The following is a 19,670-nucleotide window of genomic DNA, read 5'->3' on the forward strand; positions in this document are numbered from 1 at the left end:
TCCTGTCTTTCCTCCAAGTGCACCTTCTTAGAAACTACCATCTTAGAGCCCATGGCTGGTCACATCACCCCTCTGCTCAGGACCTTTTAAGGCACATCCCTTTTCCTTCACACCAACCAAAAGTGCCTTGCCTGGCTCTCACAAACCTTCCAACTCACTGTCCAATGCTTCCTTGCAAGCCTGCTGGGCTCCAGCCAAACCACCTGACTCCCATCCCTAAAGCAGGCTATACTTTCCAAGCCTGTGCTTACATAGCTCTCTCCCTCTAAAGAGGCCTTTTTCTCCCATTTCTTCAGGCCCAACTCTTCCTTCAAGGCCCAGTGTGGACATGGCATCTCCTACAAGATGCCTTTGCTTATTCCTCCCATGAGCATCCCCCTCATGTGAAATCTGGCTTCACTAGTTCACTCTGCCTATGGCACTATCCCAATGGTGTTCTCCTCTGAGACTGAATGCCCCTTTGGAGCAGGGACTGGATAGGCTTATCTCTGCAGCCCCCAGAATACCTAGTATAGCTCTTTTTAGCAAAACAATATCAATTCACTCATTCAACACATTTACTCAGTGTCTACTATGCCAAAAGTGTTATAGGATGCTCAGTATACAGTCGTGAACAAAAAAAGACATGTTCCCACCCTTACAAGTTTCCCATCTACTGAAGTGACAAGCTTTATTAGTCAAATTTTACCCATAGAGTATAGTTAACTCTATGCTGCAGAATTAAAGAAACAGGGTCCTATAGAAGAAGCACAGAATGACAAGCAAGGACAACCAGAAGAATGAAGCTGAAATGAGACTGAGGGATGAGTGGTGAGAATAGGAAGTGGCCAAAATTTTCCAGGTCCAGCGAAAAGTCATGCAAAGGCCCTGTGGTAGGTAGGAGTGGGGGCCAATATGACCTAAGACTACAAAGTATGTGGGGGAAGGATGCAAGAAGGTGAAAGGGTCATCTCAATAAATGTATAGAGTAAATATAAATACACTAGAGGCCCAGTGCATAAAAATTCATGCACTGGAGGGGGTGGTCCCTCAGCCCAGCCTGCCCCCTCTCACAGTCTGGGAGCTGACCCAGCAATCAGGAGGGGAAGGTGATGTCCCCATCACACCTCTGCTACTGCCACTGCCAGCAGTGCAAGCCTCGGGCAGCCCTGGGCAGCTGGGCAGCCGCCACCCAAGGCTTGCCTGCTCCTTGGGCCAGCCCTGGGCGAATAGGCAGCCACCATCCGAGGCTTGCCTGTGCCTCAGGCTGGCCCTGGGTGTCTGGGGGGTTGAGGGACTGGAGGACTCCGGAGGCAGATGGGGGACTGGGCACGCCATCTTGTGGCTGTGGGCGCTGTCATCTTTGAAGGTGTGGCAGTCAATTAGCATAATCCCTCTTTATTAGATAGGATGACTTTCATCTGATTAACATGCCTTTTTTAGCCATAAAACTAACCTTAAATCTTTAGCAGAATAACAAATATGATTTTAAAATATTTATTTTTCATTTGAAAGAATTTCCTCCTTAAGTGTAAGCGCAATCCGCCCCACCACACACACACACACACACACACACACACACACACACACACACAAAAAAAAAAAAAAATTAAGTAACTTCTCCTAGCTAGAAATGAAAAAGTACATGAGATCAGAATCTGATAAAAAATGCAATGCTGTTTTATTCTTAATTAGAAGCTGGACACAAAACTGGGAAATAAACTGTCAATGATCCTGCACTCATACTAAGAGCAGAGGCTCACAACGATTGAGCATTAACTAAAGCTGTTACATGAATTATCTCATTTGATCTTCACAAAATGATGCAGGTACAAATTATCATTCCCATTCTACAGATAAGACAACTGAAGATGAGAGATTAATAGCCGGCCCAATGTCACACAGGTGAAGGAACAGCAAGGCCAGGATCTGAACCAGGTCAATGGGACTCCAGAGCCTGTACCTTTAACCGCCATACACACTGCTGCACAAACTAGCTATACTGTCAGCACTTCTGGAAGCATTTTCATTTTTTACCTCCCCTTGTTGCACTGCATACTTAAGCTACTAACCACTGACAAAGCAAAAAAAGATAACATGATCTCTGAAGGAATGCCGTGAAACTTCTGGTGTCAGCTCCCTTCCTGTTCCAGGTCTCCCTCAAAACGCCCAACTCTTCCTCCAATTTTAATAAAGAAAAGTTTCCCAGTTCATTGCACTACTTAATATCCTGAGAGAACAGGAATTGGAAACTGATGAATCTTCTCAGGCTACATCTCAGCCAAAGTCAACAGACTCCAAACCCCTCTTATAGGCAGTCGCTGTTTACAGAACATGTAACCGGAAGAGGGGGGTTTCAGATTACTGGAAAACTCTAGCCGTGGTTTTCCTAACTCTTCACAAAGTTCTGAGTCTTGTCGGAAGGACAATATCACACTTTCCCTCTCAACAAATCCTTCCCCAAACTATATCTATCCTTCTGTCTCAAATCCTGTCTGTAAGTAGCCAAGGCACGGGGCAGGTGAAATTGTGCATCTACTTGTAGCCCTTCTAGGATCAGCCAACCAGCCTAGGTCACCACCAAGAACTCATTAAACTAGTAATGGTGGCCACCACAGAGTCAGTGCCCAAACCTGAAGCTGGCTCACTTTCTAGAACTCCTACTACCCTCAAAAACCCATCTGAGCAACTCAAGGCATAGGTAATACAAGCGTGTTTTGGAACTGTATTCCTGAACCAAGCTGAACCGTGTCCTCCTAAAATGTATATGTTGAAGTCCTAGGCCCCAGTACCTGAGAATGTGACTGTATTTGGAGATACGGCCTTCAAAGAGGTAATTAAGGTAAAAAGAGGTCATACTGGTGGGCTCTAATTCAATAATACTGGTGTCCTTATAAGAAGAGATTAGGGCCAAAGCCGGTTTGGCTCAATGGATAGAGTGTTGGCCTGCAGACTGAAAGGTCCCAGGTTTGATCCCCGTCAAGGGCATGTACAGTGGTTGCGGGCACATCCCAGTAGGGGGTGTGCAAGAGGCAGCTGATCAATGATTCTCTCTCATCAATGTTTCTAACTCTCTATCCCTCTCTCTTCCTCTCTGTAAAAAATCAATAAAATAAATATATAAAGAAGAGATTAGGATTCAGATTATGGCAGGGGGAAGACCATCTGAAAACACAGGGAGAAGGCAGCCATCTATAAGCCAAGGAAAGAGGCATCAGAAGAAACCAACCTGCCAATCCCTAGATCTCAGACATCTAGGCACTAAAACTGTGAGAAAATAATTTTTTGTTGTTTAAACCTTCCAGTATGCTGTACTTCGTTATGGCAGCCCTAGCGAACAGAAATGCACCCTGTTCAAGTTGTTCCAAACTCTTAATTCCCCTGCCACTCTGTGCAGTGCACAGGCAGGCTGGTATCCTTTTTAAAGCAATCAGCATATACAGTATGGCCACTGGGCACAAAAGTCACGATTAGACAGTCCACTGAGTGCTTGAGTCAATAAAGACTTCTGTCTTTCAGGGACTGCTGGGGGATCAGGCGAACCCAGGACAAAACCTTATGTCTGTTTTGTAAATTACAGAATTGATAAATAGAATTTTTCTTTTTAGAAATGAATAGAATTAAAATTGAGTCAAACCCATCCAAAGACAAATGTCTAGGCTCAGCACCAATACCTCTGTTCTGGACCAACTAAGCTTTTCCTGTAGCGGTAATAAAGAACTGTACTAAACAGATCATCACAGCAGCACTCTGCAAGGCCAGGGTTTCTGCCCAAACACCCTCAATACTACAGGAAGAGAGGAGGGGGTCCTGGGAAGGAAAAGCAGAAGAGAAGGGAGGGGAGCCTTTCTTAGTTAACAAAAGGACAAAAAAAAATGTCTTCTGCAAAACATCATCCAGAGTATGAGAATGTCGATTTATCACGTAGTTAGGTGTTGTGTAAGCTTATTTCAAGGGTGACCAGGAGTTTTTAGAGTCCTATGATTAGGGTATGAGGCTTCAAGCCATGCAAGATTCCTAAAGGTTACAGGGCTTCAAGAATTACTTACAGACTAAGAAGCAAAGAAAGAATATTTCAGTTGGGTGCTGCTGAAGCTAAAGCAGCAGGAGGGGGTCTGGAACAATACTGGGCACCTAACTATCATAATTAAACAGCTAGCATTTATTAAGCAACCACTGAGCCAGGCCCTGTGCTAAAAACTCTTCTGTTACGCCAGTTCACAATAACCATGGCAGGGAAGGCTACTATTACTCCCATTTAACAGCTTAAAATAAGGCTAGAAGAATATGAGCTCAATGAAAGCATGCCCTCCCCCCGCCCATTTTGTTGGTTAATATACCCCCTAGAGCATAGAGCAGTGGCTGGCTTATAGCAGGCACACAATGTTTATTTGTGGAATAAATGAAGAAAGAGGTTACTTGACAATGTCGCAGAAGGAGCAGGCCCCAGATTAGAACTCATGCTGTCAGCCTCCAGAGCCCACACTCTCAGCTTCTTGCTCTACAACACGGGAGAGGGGGGCGGGGGGGATAGATTGCTAAAGAGATGATGGTTGGGAAGGGGAGGGATTCCTGGCACATAAGACAGTTTGGTCCATGGCACGTTTCACAGTATCTACACCATCTGCTCTTCAGCACTGGCAACGTTACTCTGCACCCAGAGTACCGAGCAATTATTCAAGGGACCGGTGCCCATAGATGATCACGGAAAAGGACAGCCAAGAATGCTCCCTTCCCTTATACCTGTCACACTCCCTGAGGCTTCACACACAACTTGTGTTGTACCCAATGAGTCACTGTAGTTTGGGAGGGGGGAGATGGAGGAAACGTTACTAGAGATTTATTCATCTGACTCGCCAGGAATCTGTTGGCTACAGCTGGTTCAATCTACAAAGGAACTTCCCAAAGTGTGGTAATAAGCCCACCTTTGCAGTGTACAAAATCATTTTAGGTGGCATGTAAATAAACATTAGAGTTGATAGATTGATTTCTAAGGTTACTTTGGTTTGGGGCAAATCATACTGGTGTTTTATTTATGGCCAAGTTATAAAACAATCTTGTAAAACAAAGAGTGTCCTTTCAAAAAGAACAAGTACAACCATTTGAAGAAAAATATTAGGTGAACAATAGAATAGATGTTACGTCAATGTGGCAGAAAATCATGATAGAAACACATGAGTGACTGCAGTTTGGGAAATATGGTTTCCTGGAACTTTCTAAGGTCTATGTGTCATATGTTCCCATCCCTGCAATTCTCTCATCCACCCAGATATGCCATAGATTAAAAGGGAGATAATTTACAGAGAATACGTTTTAAATTTTCCATCAAAATCTCTTAATAAATGACCAGACCTGGGAGAGAGACAGATTGATAGAGATTGATAGAGGCAGAGAGACTGATAGACACAGACAGCAAACACACAGACACAAAAGGCATGTTCATAAAGATATTATGAAGTTAACAACAGGGCGTGACCTGGGGCTGAAGTCCTGCCCTCTGCCTGGGGAGAGCTGTAACACAGAGCTCCCTTTGATGCTAAATTCCACACTGATTCTTTCGGCTATGATTTTATGGCATGGTAGCTTAGCTCAGCCCTGTCCAAAGCATTGTGCTGAGTCTCTGGGACCTGTTCCAACAAAAACACACAATGAGGCCTTCTCTCTCTGATAAAGCCAGGCGCCCCTCCCTCTGTGATCGGCTCCCCTACTCCTCCCAGACAAAAGTAAAGTCCCATTCTGAGAAGAGTTCAGCCAGCCAAACGCTGCCTTCTCCTCCTTACCTTCCCCATTGGGATTGATCAAATTTCAGGCAGGCTGTGGGCCTAGGGTGAGCTGAGCTCCAGGACAGAACCTAGGGGTGTGGTCAGCTCCAGAGGAGATAAGAGCACCTCCATGGCTAGAAAAGGAAAAGCTGAAAGGAAGCGATGGTGCCACAGCCTGCACCAATCCAACGTAAGCTCCATGAGCGCAAGGACTTGCCTTAAACATCTGTATTCTCACAGCCATATGCAAACAATGTCTGATGCTAAGTAGGTACATAGTAAACACCTATAGAATGAACAGATGAATGAATAGGTGATGAATAAATGAATGAATGAATGAGTGGGTGAATGGATGGATGGGTAAATGGTGGGTAAATGGCTCCAGCAGGGCTGGGAAGAGTAAGTGAAGAGGAGGTATGACTGTAAGGTTATTTTATCACTTTTTGCTTGAGAACTAGCAACTGTTTTAAAAGGAGACCCCAAAGGACTAATTTCCCCTTTTCACAGCCACTCCTAGCAGGTGGTGCATTAACAGCAGAACTTTTTTGACCCCTGAGCCATCTAGGCTCATAGCAGATTGCACCAAACCAAATGCCTTGACTCTCCAGATCATGCTCAGATATCCCCACCTGTATCTTGATTTCTATCATCGGTAAAAGGAAGAGATGAGCCATTCAGGGAATGATAATGAGCTACACTGACTGACTAGATCCCTTCTTCTAAGACATTTGAAGTCCTTCACATCCTGGCTTCCCTCGAGGGACTCTTATAGAGTGCATATGTTGTTGTTGTTCTTTCCTTCTTTTTCTGTTTGCTTATCTGAATTTTCTAACCATTCTACATGAACAATAGGTTACTTGAGCAATAAAGATGTCTAACATAGACTGATAAGACACACGAATAAGACCATTCAAAACAGACCCTGAAAGCGCACATTTATGTTCCATTTTAACATTTTCAAATTACAAAATTTAACACTGTCATTCCATGCAAGTGGATTCAGCTAAGTCCTTTGAAAAGCAAGCTATAAATTTCTAATAAAAGTCAAAACTCATGACTTAAAACCAGAACACCCAGCCACATAGGCACTTATAAAAGGGGCAACTAACTGATGGGCAAGGTGCCAGAGGATTAAGTAAGTAAAAAAACACAAGCTTACTAAGCAATACACCATATATGGGTAAAACATATGTTCAGAGTTCACCCGTGATAAGAAAAGCTGCTCTGCATCTCTCTTCCGGTGGCAGAAGCTTCCACAGCAGCTGACAGGGGCCGAGTACCATCTGCAATAAGAGAAGAGCTTTTCTTTTTTGTGGGGTTGATTGGTTCATCTTGGAGCCCAACTCTAGTCTCAAACAGATGGACCAAGCCCTAAGTAGCTCAACCACCAGCTAAGAGGGCCTCCATTTCTGCCCAGTCCTGGGATTTCATTATCAATGGCCAGTCCCATTCCACAAAGCAATAACAAGGAAAGCAGCTGGGCTAGTGATAGGAAGACCTGACTTCTCTAGATTCAATTCCAGCCAGATCCTGCACAATTCAACCACTTCGTGCCTTGAAGACTCCATTTTATGAGAAATTAGTAACAGCAGCCATATATCACCGGTTTTCTGAGGATAAAAACAAATCAAATGTTAAACTGTAAGGAAGAGAGGGTAAAAATTAAGTACCACTAAATAAAGTTTGATACTAGTTAGATGAATGGAATTTCACCACCTCTAACTGAAATTTAGGCAGGACAAGATTCAACTATTGTACAGTCCGACATTCTCCTAAAACACAACATTCTTAAACTTAAAAATAAAAGAAATGGACAGAATTTCCAAGTTCTCATTTTCCATCCACCTTCCTCATTAGGAAATGGCAAAGCTTTTAAAGTATGGCCGGTGAGAACTGCATGAAGATAGCAAACAATAAACCCCCAGTTTCCAAGGCAAGCAAGGGGGAAGCCATCTGCACATGGTCCAACAGAACCCTCTGTCTGGCTGGTGCCCCCACCCTGTCCTCAGTCCTCCCACGCCACCCCCCGGAAGCTGGGGTTGCAATGTGGGTGTGAACTTGAACATCTGGCCTTTGTCAACAAAAAAAAAGGTGAGGAGGACAGCCAGGTCAAAGACTTCCCAAGACTGAATCAATAGAGCTGTCTGTAGACAGAGGGGCAGCAAATAAAGTGTATTAGACACACCAGGCTGTATGGCCGCCTCAGGGAGTCTCTGCTAAACATGGCCCAGGAACTCCCTGCCCCATTCCCCTTCCACGCACAAGTCTTCCACAATAAAGCTGGACTGATGTGCTACACCTCTGGGAATGAGATCTGAAGTAGAAATTGCTGAATTAAGAGGCTTAGATTTGAAGAAAACAGATTGCATGTGAATTCTAGCAGGCTCCTTAGTGGCTCTGCATCTCTCATCCAGTGGCAGGTTAAGTGAACAACTTGCTAAACATTCCTGACCTTAAGTTGCTTCACACAAACATGAAGTAACGATACCTTTCCAGCACAACTGTTGGTAGGGTCAAATTACATCATGCCTGAAAGCACGTTGCACAGTGTTCAGCTCAATGCATTTCACTCTTATGAACGTCACACAGAGCATCATCACTATTGTTATTATTCACTAAGAAAAGAGGCTGTGTGTACTTCAAGATTATGGTACAGAAACTCCCTAACTCCAAGCCTGAGAGGCACTCTAGTGCTACCTTCACCCTTGGGCAAGGGCTGCTGTTCTGTCCCACAGATCTCACCAGAGTACTGTTTCTACAGGACCTCCAGCCTCAACAGAAAACCCACCCCGCCTTCCAACACACACACAACAAAAGGCGCATGCCCTGAACAGAACCAACTGTCAGCTTGCCCCAAACCTGCAAAAGAAATCCAACCTGCACTTGGTTCTGGCTTCCTTACACTACCAAAGCGACTAAAGATGGCATGTGCCCATCAGCTGCCTGCATTTACACAGAGTTGGGTATCCAAGTAATGGAGTTATATGCTGGTGTCACTAACCTTTCATTTTGGTCTCATCCAGGTATCACTCCAGTTGTCCATATGCACAATTATATAAAAAATGAGAAAGGAGACAAAACACTTTGGAGCAGTGGTTCCCAGATTTGAGAATTTCAACAACCAACTTGAACTAATACAGAGACACAGACCCACAGACACATACTGTTGCAATATTTTATTATGTCAAGCAAGCAAGCATTTAAATATTCTTGACTATTCCAAAAATAGTAAGAAAGACACACTCACAAAATGGGACACAAACCTCTGGTTTATATAAATTCAGTTTTATAAAAAGCTCATATTATATTGCCCATGTTTTCTCAGCAAAAACTGTGCGACTCAGCATTTAAGAACTGATGTTCCATGAGAAGGTAGTGGTACTTTCCCATTAAGGACCATCTATTAGTGCTGGAAGAGGATAAAATACATCCCAGAATACATGACCAGAAACAGCAATGGAAAGAGAAGCCTTCTGCCCACACTGACAAATATGACAAGAGAAGCAGCGTTAGCCTCCAGGGACAGGATCTCTCTATCTAACCCCAGCTGCCCTTCTTAACTTTCTCCATTTAAAATCTGTCCAGCTCACCTTGCTGGGTCCCAGTACTTTACTCCAGGTTACTGCAGCTTTACTGGCTAATCCAAACATCATTCCCAAATTTAAGACTTCCTATTAACACATCTTTCTACCCTCCCCTTTACAGTCCTCAAAAATCTGCTCAAGTTAAACATAAATGTAACATATGATCCAGCAATTTCACTCCTAGTTACCTTCCTAAGAGAAATGAAAGCATATCTAAGTTTCAATTGCCTCATGTGGAAAATGGGGATAATCACAGAATCTTGTTCATAGAGCTACTGTGAGGATTACCACAACAATATACAGAAAGCACCTACCAGTGTTGAGGCAAAGTCACAAAGGAAGTGCTCAGTAAGTACAGCAGTTAGTGACACCTCTTGGTACTGTCTCTATAAACTATACAGTCCTCAGTTATCAAGGACCAATATTTTTATTTCTTTTGTATTCCTGTGTTCTCTAGACCTGCAGACAAGAGATGCGCATTGCTGGAGTCCTGCATAGGTAAGGCTTCCAAATGGTCCCTGAAGCCTTAGAACACAGATGCCAACACGCCACCAGAGTCCCTGCCTATGGACCCCCAACTTCTCCAATGTGAACTGTGAACATGGTTGCAGAGCTCTGATGATTCCATTATTGACCTCCTCTTTACCACAAGCTCAACAATACCATGAAGAGGAGGAAGTGCCATCAGAGAGATTTCCTTCTGCCTCATTTCTCAGCAAAGATGTTTGGCTGCTATGCAACCAGTGTTTAATGGATGATAGGGCTAGTTGTGAAAGGCTTGAGTTTCTACTAGCAACAACCAAAGTCTGGGGGCCACAGAGGAGCTGCAAATAACATCACATCCCTGCATCCTGTTCAAAATTCTTCAACTCATTTGTAGTGATCATAAAGGCAGCCAAAGATTCCAAACAGGAGAACCAATGAGATCAAATTAGAGTTGGCAGATTTCACAAATAAAAGTCCAAAACAACGGGTAAGGTTTCAAGATGTCCGTTGCAGGATAGCTGACCAGGAGCAGAGATGAAGGCCCCATGAAGTAAAAGAGGCTGAGAATCAGCCCCTCCCAGCTTCTCAAAGCCTGAGTCCAGCAGAAGTGTTTGGACATTCTTCTGTTGATACTCATGTGGTTTTTTAAATGAACAAGTAAGTGAACCACACAGATTGTCAACAAGGGACGAAGATCTACAATCTACCAAAAGTGGAAAAGTTATGAACCCCACAGGCCAAACCAAAAAAAGAAGGCTGGAAGAGAGAATTAAAAGGAAAGAAAAACAGTGCATGATGGTATCAGCTGAGGTTTTGAAGATGAAGAATCCCAAACAAATTATCCCAGATAATGGAGATAAAGTACATGAAATGGAGCTTTAACCCAGTACAAACAGCCACAGGTAAATGAGAGGGTGCTGGAAGACAAGCATAAAAAAGCTGCGTGAAACCTTTGAACGTATTATACAACTCTGAAAAAGAGAATCCAGATATTTACAAAGAAGAGAGAAAGCTAGTAGAATATGAACAGAGGAGGGCTCCACTTAGCCAATGTTTTGATGCTGTGAAGAATGCTCAGCATGTGGAAATGGAGAGTATTCCTTTGCCAGATACGTGGCGTGTTCATTCCTTCCAACATCTTGATCCAGGACATTCCACTTCCTGATGCCCAGCCATTCTCCATCCTTAAGACTTCAGCCTATGGACCTCCAATTCAGGCAGTTTCTATTCTTCCTCTTCTTGGGCAGGGTGTTTTGTTCCATGTTTGCCCCCTAGCAGAAAACTCTAAGTCTGTTCCCTTGTCCATCTCCTCCTCAAGTCTTGCAAATATATGGCCTTAAAGTGGACTTTGCCTGAGACTCTTCCCCCTCATCAGGAGATGAAGAGATGTTATATAGTCCTGAACTTGCTCAACAGGGTCATGATGATGATGTTTCCAGCGCCAGTTAAGATTATGGCTATCCTGAGAACATGGATCAAGATAAGCATGATGACAGAACTGATGTCAGCTATACGGACAGATCAGATGGAGAAAGTGAGGGGGGTAAATTTGTACATCATGATGATAATGAGAGACAACAATGAAGAAAAAAAAATCAGGTCTGAGTGTACGATTTGAAGATATGCCTGGGAAATCAAGGAAGAAAAAGAAGAACATTAAAGAGCGGACTCTTTTTCAAGCCATGATGCTTTGAATGGCAGGACAGGAAATCCCTGAGGAGGGATGAGAACTAGAGGAATTTTCAGAGGACGATGATGAAGGCGACTCTGAAGCAGAAAAGCAATACAAAAACAGCATAAAGAAGAATCTTTCTAATGGCACATCTGCTTCTTCACAGCAACAGGCTCCCCCACAATCTGTTTCCCCTTCTCAGATACAAGCACCTCCCATGCCAGGAACACCCCCTGGACCACTTCCAGAAGCTCCTCCATTTTTGGGAACACTTGGAATCCCAGGTCTCCAAGGAAGGACCTTTACCCTGACTTTAAACTCCAGGACTACCACCAGGCCGACCTCCTGGCCCTCCCCTAGGTCTACCTCCAGGTCTGCCTCCTGACCCTCCTCCTCAGGGACCCCCACCAAGGCAACCTCCCTGTGGCATGATGCACCCACCCTTGGTGCCTCCACTTGGACCTGCCCCACCTGTGCTTTTCCCACCGGCTTCCTTGCCAAACTCAGGAGTTTTAAGTGCTCCACCCAACTTCAATCAGCAACCTAAGGTGGGTGACACGAGTGCAACCACCATTGAGAAGAAAGCCACAGCACCGTCAGTGCCAAGCCACAAATCACTAATCCCAAGGCAGTGATTATTCGACTCATGCCCACCATACTGAGGGTCCCTCGGGAAAAGAGAGAGGCTATTGCTGCTGCCCAAAGAAAGTAAGAGCATGATCCTGCTGTGCCTCTTGCAAAAGCAGCCCCCAAATCTGGCCCATCTGGTCCCATCTCAGTACAAACTAAGGATGATGTGTATGAAGCTCTTATGAAACAGATAGAAAGACTGCTGTGACAACTTTTGATGCCTGAACATACTTTTGTTCACATCATTGGTTCATGGAGAAAGAGGTTCTTAGGAAACTTAGGTGAAAGAACTACTTTCACTGTCATGGTATTTTCTAATTTCATTTAAGGTAATATCTTATCCTTGTTTGTGAATTCATTGCATATAATAAGAGAGGGCATTTCATTCACAATCAGTTGGTTATTGAAGCAGTTTTACTAACTTCCATTCCCTTTCATACCCCCATTTTCATCCCATCTCCATCCCTCTCCAATTGGGAACCTGTGATCAGGGGAATCTTTGTTACCTATTTGTTTTGATTCTCTTAAGTGCTGTGGGCACTGGAGTAGAGATTTTGGTGGGGAAGGAGAGGGTTATTTTGCCCCATCTTGCCCTCAGTGTTTATTTTTAATATTTTCTTATAAATATTTTATAATACTATAATGAAATGAATCACAACATCACTTCCTAATACAAAAGTGAGATGTATGGAAAGAAAGTGCACAATTATTTGATTAAAATTACTTCCCACTGACCTGAAAATAAAAAATAAAAACACAAAACAGGCAGGTAAAATCACACAAATATTTGAGGACTGACTTATACTTCAAATTTTTCATTGCTTCTCTGAAATTCATATTTAAGTGGGCATCCTTTATTCTATTTGTCAACTCTGGATTAAATCAATACCACAGATAACTATTTTCTTTCCCTAACACATGAAAATCCATTTTCAATTCAATTAACTATTCTTTAACATATATAGAAAGATAAGGTTCTCTAATATAGTGGGAGTCTATGTATGAAGCTGGATTAATGGACCTAAACTAGCCACCATTTACTGAGGGTGTGCCAGCAATGTGCTAAGCACTTTATATGTACTATTCGCTCACTGAATCCTCAAAGTAGCCCCCATAAGGTAGGCTCATGTTCTTTTATCTCTCTTTCACAGAGGAGCAAACAGGCTTAAAGAGGGTGGAATCAAACTCAGGTTTTGGCCTCCCAATCTAAACCAAAATGTTAAGTCTAGGGTCCACTCGCCAGACTCAGGTGTCCCTGAGCTAATTCTAAATCTGCAGTATATTAATTATATTTCAATAAAGCTGTTTAAAATGCTTTTCAATGCCCACTTCTCTATCAATAAAACTGAGAAACTTCAATCCACAAAACCACTAAAACCACTTTGGTTAGTGATTATAATTGCTTTTTCTCCCTGCCATTCTACTGCCAGATCTCAGCAACTTCACCTTTCATGAGCCTTTCCACTAAAATTAAGGACAGAAAAAAATGAAAGCAACCAAACTTTAAATGAGTTAAATCTTGGTGACTGGGTACAACTCTGTTAAAGGATGCTTTAGAAATAAGACTAAAACCAAAATGAAATTTGAAAAATGTCAATTTCAACACATCCACTTATAGCTTTCATCACCAATGAGAATGGAGCTGGGCTACAAATGAGAAAACTGTAGCCATTTCTATAAATAAATAAATAAATAAATAAATAAATAAATATAAAAAGAATATTTCCTAGGCGTCAGTTGTAAACAAATGCCTCATTCATATAGAAGGTACCACAGAACAGTTGTTCTCATCTCAACACTCACAGCCTCTGGAGCTGCCACGGACTTAAGAGGGAACAGATCCTCTTTGATGCTCTTTTCATTCAGTTTTTATCCACTTTCCACAAGGTTACTGAACCTGACCTACACCCACTCTAGTTGCCCCAGACAGATGGCAACTGTTTGTATGGATACTCTAACCCCGTGGTCGGCAAACTGCAGCTCACGAGCCACATGCGGCTCTTTGGGCCCTTGAGTGTGGCTCTTCCACAAAATACCACAGCCTAGGCGAGTCTATCTTGAAGAAGTGGTGTTAGAAGAAGTTTAAGTTTAAAAAATATGGCTCTCGAAAGAAAGTTCAATCGTTGTACTGTTGATATTTGGCTCTGTTGACTAATGAGTTTGCCGACCATTGCTCTGACCAATGGCTGGCATTACAGATGAGCATGAATGGCACTGATCTGATGCATTTTTAAACAATGCAATGTTTCCCCAAGAGGATGGGCTACTCCAACCACGAGAGTTCAAGATAAGGCATTTTCATCCTTATTCCTCATCCTTATTTCTCATAAGGAAAACGATTGGGTTCAGACACAAGAGTAGCCAAAAGCAGGAGGAATTCTTCAGCATATTTGCCTTTGGAAGGCAATATATCTCCTTGGTAACAGTTCTAAAAAAGAAAAGTGGGAGGAAGGGAAAAGAAAAAACAAACCTCTACTAAATCTTACACCTTAGCAGGCTGTTATTCATACAAGGAACCATTCCTTTTTCTCAAAGGGATGCTTAGGATTTTCGTCTTGTTTGTCTTTATTAAAAAGGGGCATTTAATGTCTTTCCAAATTGATCCCGGGGCTTCCTCATCTATAAAATGGAGATGGTGCTAATAGCGATAGAACCACTACCTTATAACAAGATTTTCAACCCTTTTCATCTCATGGCACAGATAAGCTAATTACTAAAATTCTGCAGCACACCAAAAAACACATTATATATTTTGCCAATTTGACAGAAAAAAAATAGGTATAATTTTGATTCACTCACCCCAGATGGCTATTGCTGTGTTGGCTACTGTCACTTTTCTATTTGACAATCTAAGGGAAAAGAGGTCAGTGTCCCTGACTAAACAGTCAGGTATTGAATGTTTTAAAAATTCTTGTGGCAAACAGGTTGAAAATCGCTGTCTTGTAAGGTTGTTTTTCGGATTCAGTGAGAGCGTATACGGGATTTACAAAAGGTCTTGGCACACTCGGCATCATCAACAGATAGTAGCTATGATTGTCACTATTCCCCAGTACAGCACTAGAACTGTGGATATTAACTAGAGGATGATAGGAGGAGAACTGGATGGTTGTAAAACACAATTCAAAAGGCTCCTACAGAATTAATTCCACAGCTCAAGATCAAAGAATCAAAGCTATGCCGAGAAAACAATTTTTAAAAGAAAGAAAAAGCAGTCAGCCCTGTACCCCAACCAACTAACCCACACATCCACTGCCCATGTGATTAAAGATGCCTTAAGGCCCTGGTCAGATAGCTAAATTAAAGCCTCATCCAGATGCACCATGATTGTGGGTTTGATCCCTGGTGTCAGAATCAACCTATGAATGCATAAATAAGTGGAGCAACAAACTGCTGTTCTCTCTCTCTCCTTCCCCCCTTGTTCCTCCTTCCCTCCCTCTCTCCTTTCTTCTTCCCCTTTCTCTCTCTAAAATCAATAATTTTTTTTTAAAAAAGATGTCTTAAAAACAGGAAATGGCACCTGCATTGAGCTGATGACTGAATCCTACACAAAGACACACACTCTCTCTCACACCCTGCCCATCAGTGACCTGATGATCCTCATCAGGGAAGATCAGGACCCATTCAATATAAAAGTCTGGACACTTGCTTCAGGCTGGAACAAAGAATGAACCTGGCATCTGGCATCGCTTCCATCTCTCACTGCCACAGCCTTGCTTTCCTCCCACCCAGATGCTAAGACCTTGCAGCTTACAGATAGCAGACATATAACTAGGAGTTTCCAAGCATATGTGAGCACATGAGAACACGCTGCTGATTTCCAAGAAGATCAATGGAAAGTCCAGAAATTACTGAACATCACAAGAAGCACAAATAATGGGACTAGACAAGAAAAAGAGCCTGGGATTCTGATGGCAGTTTAATGTAAAAAAAAAAAAAAAAAAAAAAAAAAAAAGCTCAAATAAAGGAGGAGGGATGGAGGGAGGGGATGGACTCCAGTGAGTCATAAAGAACAGAAACGAGTAATCTGTGTCTCTATGGTCCTCCCAGTTCTGCACCCCAACCTTTACATTGAGTGAATGTATTTGTCATCCATCTGCTTAGTCTGGGTTTTTTCAGTTATTTATTCTGCAGTAAATACTTCCTGGATAACCATGCCAGACAATTGGAAGATAAGCATGGCTCCTCTTGGAGCTCACATTCAAGGATAATAGAAGGATAACAAGGTACCACTTTTAAATGTGTCCTGATGGATCAAGCCATTTTGTTTAACAATGTGCATCTCGCTGCATAGGCCCAATGAATCACAAGCAAGTGAATAAGTAGCTGTGAAGGCAAGGAACAAACACCCTCAGCCTCAAAGCATCACTGCCAGGACTGCTGAAAGACAGGGCTGAAGGGGAGGGAGAAAGGGGGGTTCGGGGAGAAAGGGGAGACACTTCCCACCATATTGCAAATTAAGAAGTTTGTCCTGACAACCATTTGTGAAGCAGCCGTTTTGTGTCAGTCACTGCAGGTGACTGAGGATACAGCCACAGACTCTGTCCTCATGAAGCTTTGAATCTAAACAGACCCTACAGTCTACATTGTAATACATTATGAGTTGGACCCAAAATTCAGAAGATAAATCTCTAAGGGGGAAGAGGGCATTAAAAGCTTCCTCTAAAAACCCACAGTTGTCATTCCTGATAGCATTCACTAGTGACCACGGCAGGAAAGGTGACCAAATTTGTGAGGTTGTTAGGTCTGCTGCAGAATATATTCAGGGCATCTCTTCAAGGAATTCTAATTTGGGAAGGAACAGTGTCACCTAAATAGGGCTGTTCCCAGTTCAGGAAACTGCTCCAAGGCTGCTGGGCTTCAGGGAGACCCGCTTGCATGCAGACAGCACAGCAGTGGGTGAAGAGGCCCACATTGCCATCAGACCTGGATTATCTACTCAGCTCAGCCAAATGTGCTACAGTCCCACACTAGTCAATTCCTTCCCTTTGGGGTATAGTTTCTGCTTTCATAAAACTGGAAGAAAAATAGAAAAAGGAGAAGCATGGGGTAGAGAAAGGGGGGTAGATGACCGATCGAGGATTGTGTACACATAAACAAACAGCAGTTCCCAAAGCCAGCTTTAGGTGATATGATTCAGCTCCCACCGGAAATTCTTTGCTCTTCCTCTTCCTCCTACGCACCATGAAGTGCACTTTCGCCATCACCACCATTCCAGGAACAGTATCTTTTGAAAGGCAGTTCTTGGGCAATCTACAACTTCCTAAAACGATGTACAATGCTCCACTGAAGGAGGCAAACTAAAGCACAATACCCAGCAGTGCCCCAAACAAACCCCCGTTTCCATGCTTTGAATCAGAGACCCAGCAATAGCAGAAGGTCACTAAGTAGGTCTGCCCAGGGTGGCTTCCAGAGGAAGAAACACTTGAGCTGAGATGTGATGGCCGAGCAGTTACGGGAAAGAAGGCAGAGGAGTGCTACACAGGGGGAACTCAGTGTGGCAACGCCCTGTCATGGTAGGCACATGAGCTTTTAAGGGAGCAGAACAGGGGCATGTGGCTAGAAAATGCAAAGATGGTGCATGATAGAACTACAGGTGGGCGAGACCATGATATGGTTGCAATCAGGGGCCACTAACAGGTTTTAGGCAATAAGGTAACATAATCAGACTTTCATTTTGAAAAGACCAGTGTGGTTACAGAGTGACCAATGAGTCCCAATGGTGAAAACTAGCATCCACTCAATGGAAACAAGTGTCCGAGACACCAAGCAAGAGAAATGCGGGGCAGAGAAGAAGGGAGGAGGCTCAGGTGGACGGAAACACCCTGTATCCATCCCCCAAAATATCCTAAGCAGCACCAACATCAACTAGGAACTTTTAAGACATGCAGAATCTCAAGCTCCAGCTCAGAAACATGAGTTTTAACAAGGTCCCCAGGCAATTCAAATGCACAATAAAACTTGAGAGGCACAGCTCCTAGGCAGAAGGGGTACCAGCCTTTGGTGAGCATCAATTATGCCACTGAAGTTCCTCATTTTCAAGCCCAGCTTTAAACACAGTCTGCAATGAACCTGCAAAAGCCAAATACCTGCCCTACAGTTTAAGTAAAATGGAATCACACACAAGGCTTGCTGTGAAAGAACTCATCCTCCGCCCACCAAGTGGGAAACTAGCATCTACTTGCTCCTTGATCATGCTAAAACCATGACTATAACAACCACACAGGTTGGCTAGGGCCTTGCTAACAAAGAAACATGCTGTATCTATCCTCCCAACTATCCTAAGCAGAATCCAAGTTGCTGGCAAAGTTTCCAGAAGCATCCATGAGTCAGCCCCTCAATACTCAGCACTCTTCACCTTGCCACCCACTGGAAAATGAGCAAAGTCGTTTGCAGTATTCATCAATCTTGCAGATCACAGTTCTATCAAGCCATAAAAACACTTGCTGCCTTAATCACTGCTTTTCTGTGACGCCTAAACTAAGTCCTTTAATCATTATGTGTCCCAGTTTTTCCCCCATCTACAAAACAGGAACCCTAGCATTTATGCCCCCAGGAATGCTTTAGGGATTAGGGAAATAATGTTTTCATTGCTCTTTGATGCTTATCTGTGCCATTTAATTCATAAAGCTTTGATTATGTCACTATGCTACTCAGAAAACTTACAGTGGCTTCTCAGTAGCAGCTGAAAGAAGATATGGACTCTTCAATGTGGCACCTGAGCCTCCCATAATCTAATCCCAAAACACTTACATTCTTTTTGCATAAATAAGTGCTCCAGCCAATCCCTCCTTATATTCACATGTCCTGTTTATTGAAACTTAAAGTAAGAGTAGGCACTGACCAAACAAAGGGAGTCAGGAAAGGCACAGGGACACCAGGTAGAAGGAACAGAAATACTCAATGGACTGAAGCTGGGAAATCCATCATCCACTGGAGAAACCGAAACAAATCACAAGGATAAGAGCACAGAGCATAGACACGTAGGCAGAGTGAGGCTGAGGGAGTGGCCAGGGGGCAGAATACACAGGGCTCCAAAAGCCATAACCAGACATCTGGACTTTATCCTTAAAGGACTAGTGGGAATGTTCTTGAAGGCAACCACTCTATATAATAAAAACCTAATATGCAAATTTGTGAGTCCAACCACTCGCTATGATGTGCACTGACCACCAGGGGGCGGCAACGAACATGGTGGGCTTCAGCAATGAGGCACTGGCAGTGGGCCACAGTGGAGGCACTGCCAGCCCCGATGGGCACCAACAAGGGTGGGACTTCGGCAGAGCAGGTAAGCAGAAGGTGCCAGGCCAAAGGCAAGTGTGAGCAAGGACCTGATCACCCCACTGATTGCCCTGCAGGTGGCAACCAGCAGTGGCAGCTCCCTCCCAGCACTGAAGGAGCTGGCAGGGGGCCCGCCCCGACCAATCACCCTGCAGATGGCAACCAGCAGCTGGCAGGCCCTAAATCGCCTGATCAGGGCCAGGTTCCAGCCCCAGTTTGGGAACTGGGAGGTGGGTGGTGGCAACACCTCCCACAGTGCCCAGGCATGGGGCTGTAACC

General features: G+C 43.6%; 1 protein-coding gene and 1 pseudogene across 4 annotated transcripts in view; one reads left to right on the forward strand and one right to left on the reverse strand.

Annotated features, from left to right (window-relative positions):
* The window catches only part of ARHGAP26 (Rho GTPase activating protein 26), a 408,339-nt gene that overhangs the window by 360,369 nt on the left and 28,300 nt on the right, over positions 1-19,670 (reverse strand). The gene's annotated exons all lie outside the window — the stretch shown is intronic.
* Positions 10,457-12,372, forward strand: LOC118711200 (annotated as a pseudogene).

Source organism: Pipistrellus kuhlii, unplaced genomic scaffold (assembly GCF_014108245.1).
Source record: "Pipistrellus kuhlii isolate mPipKuh1 unplaced genomic scaffold, mPipKuh1.p scaffold_m20_p_8, whole genome shotgun sequence".
NCBI lineage: Eukaryota > Metazoa > Chordata > Mammalia > Chiroptera > Vespertilionidae > Pipistrellus > Pipistrellus kuhlii.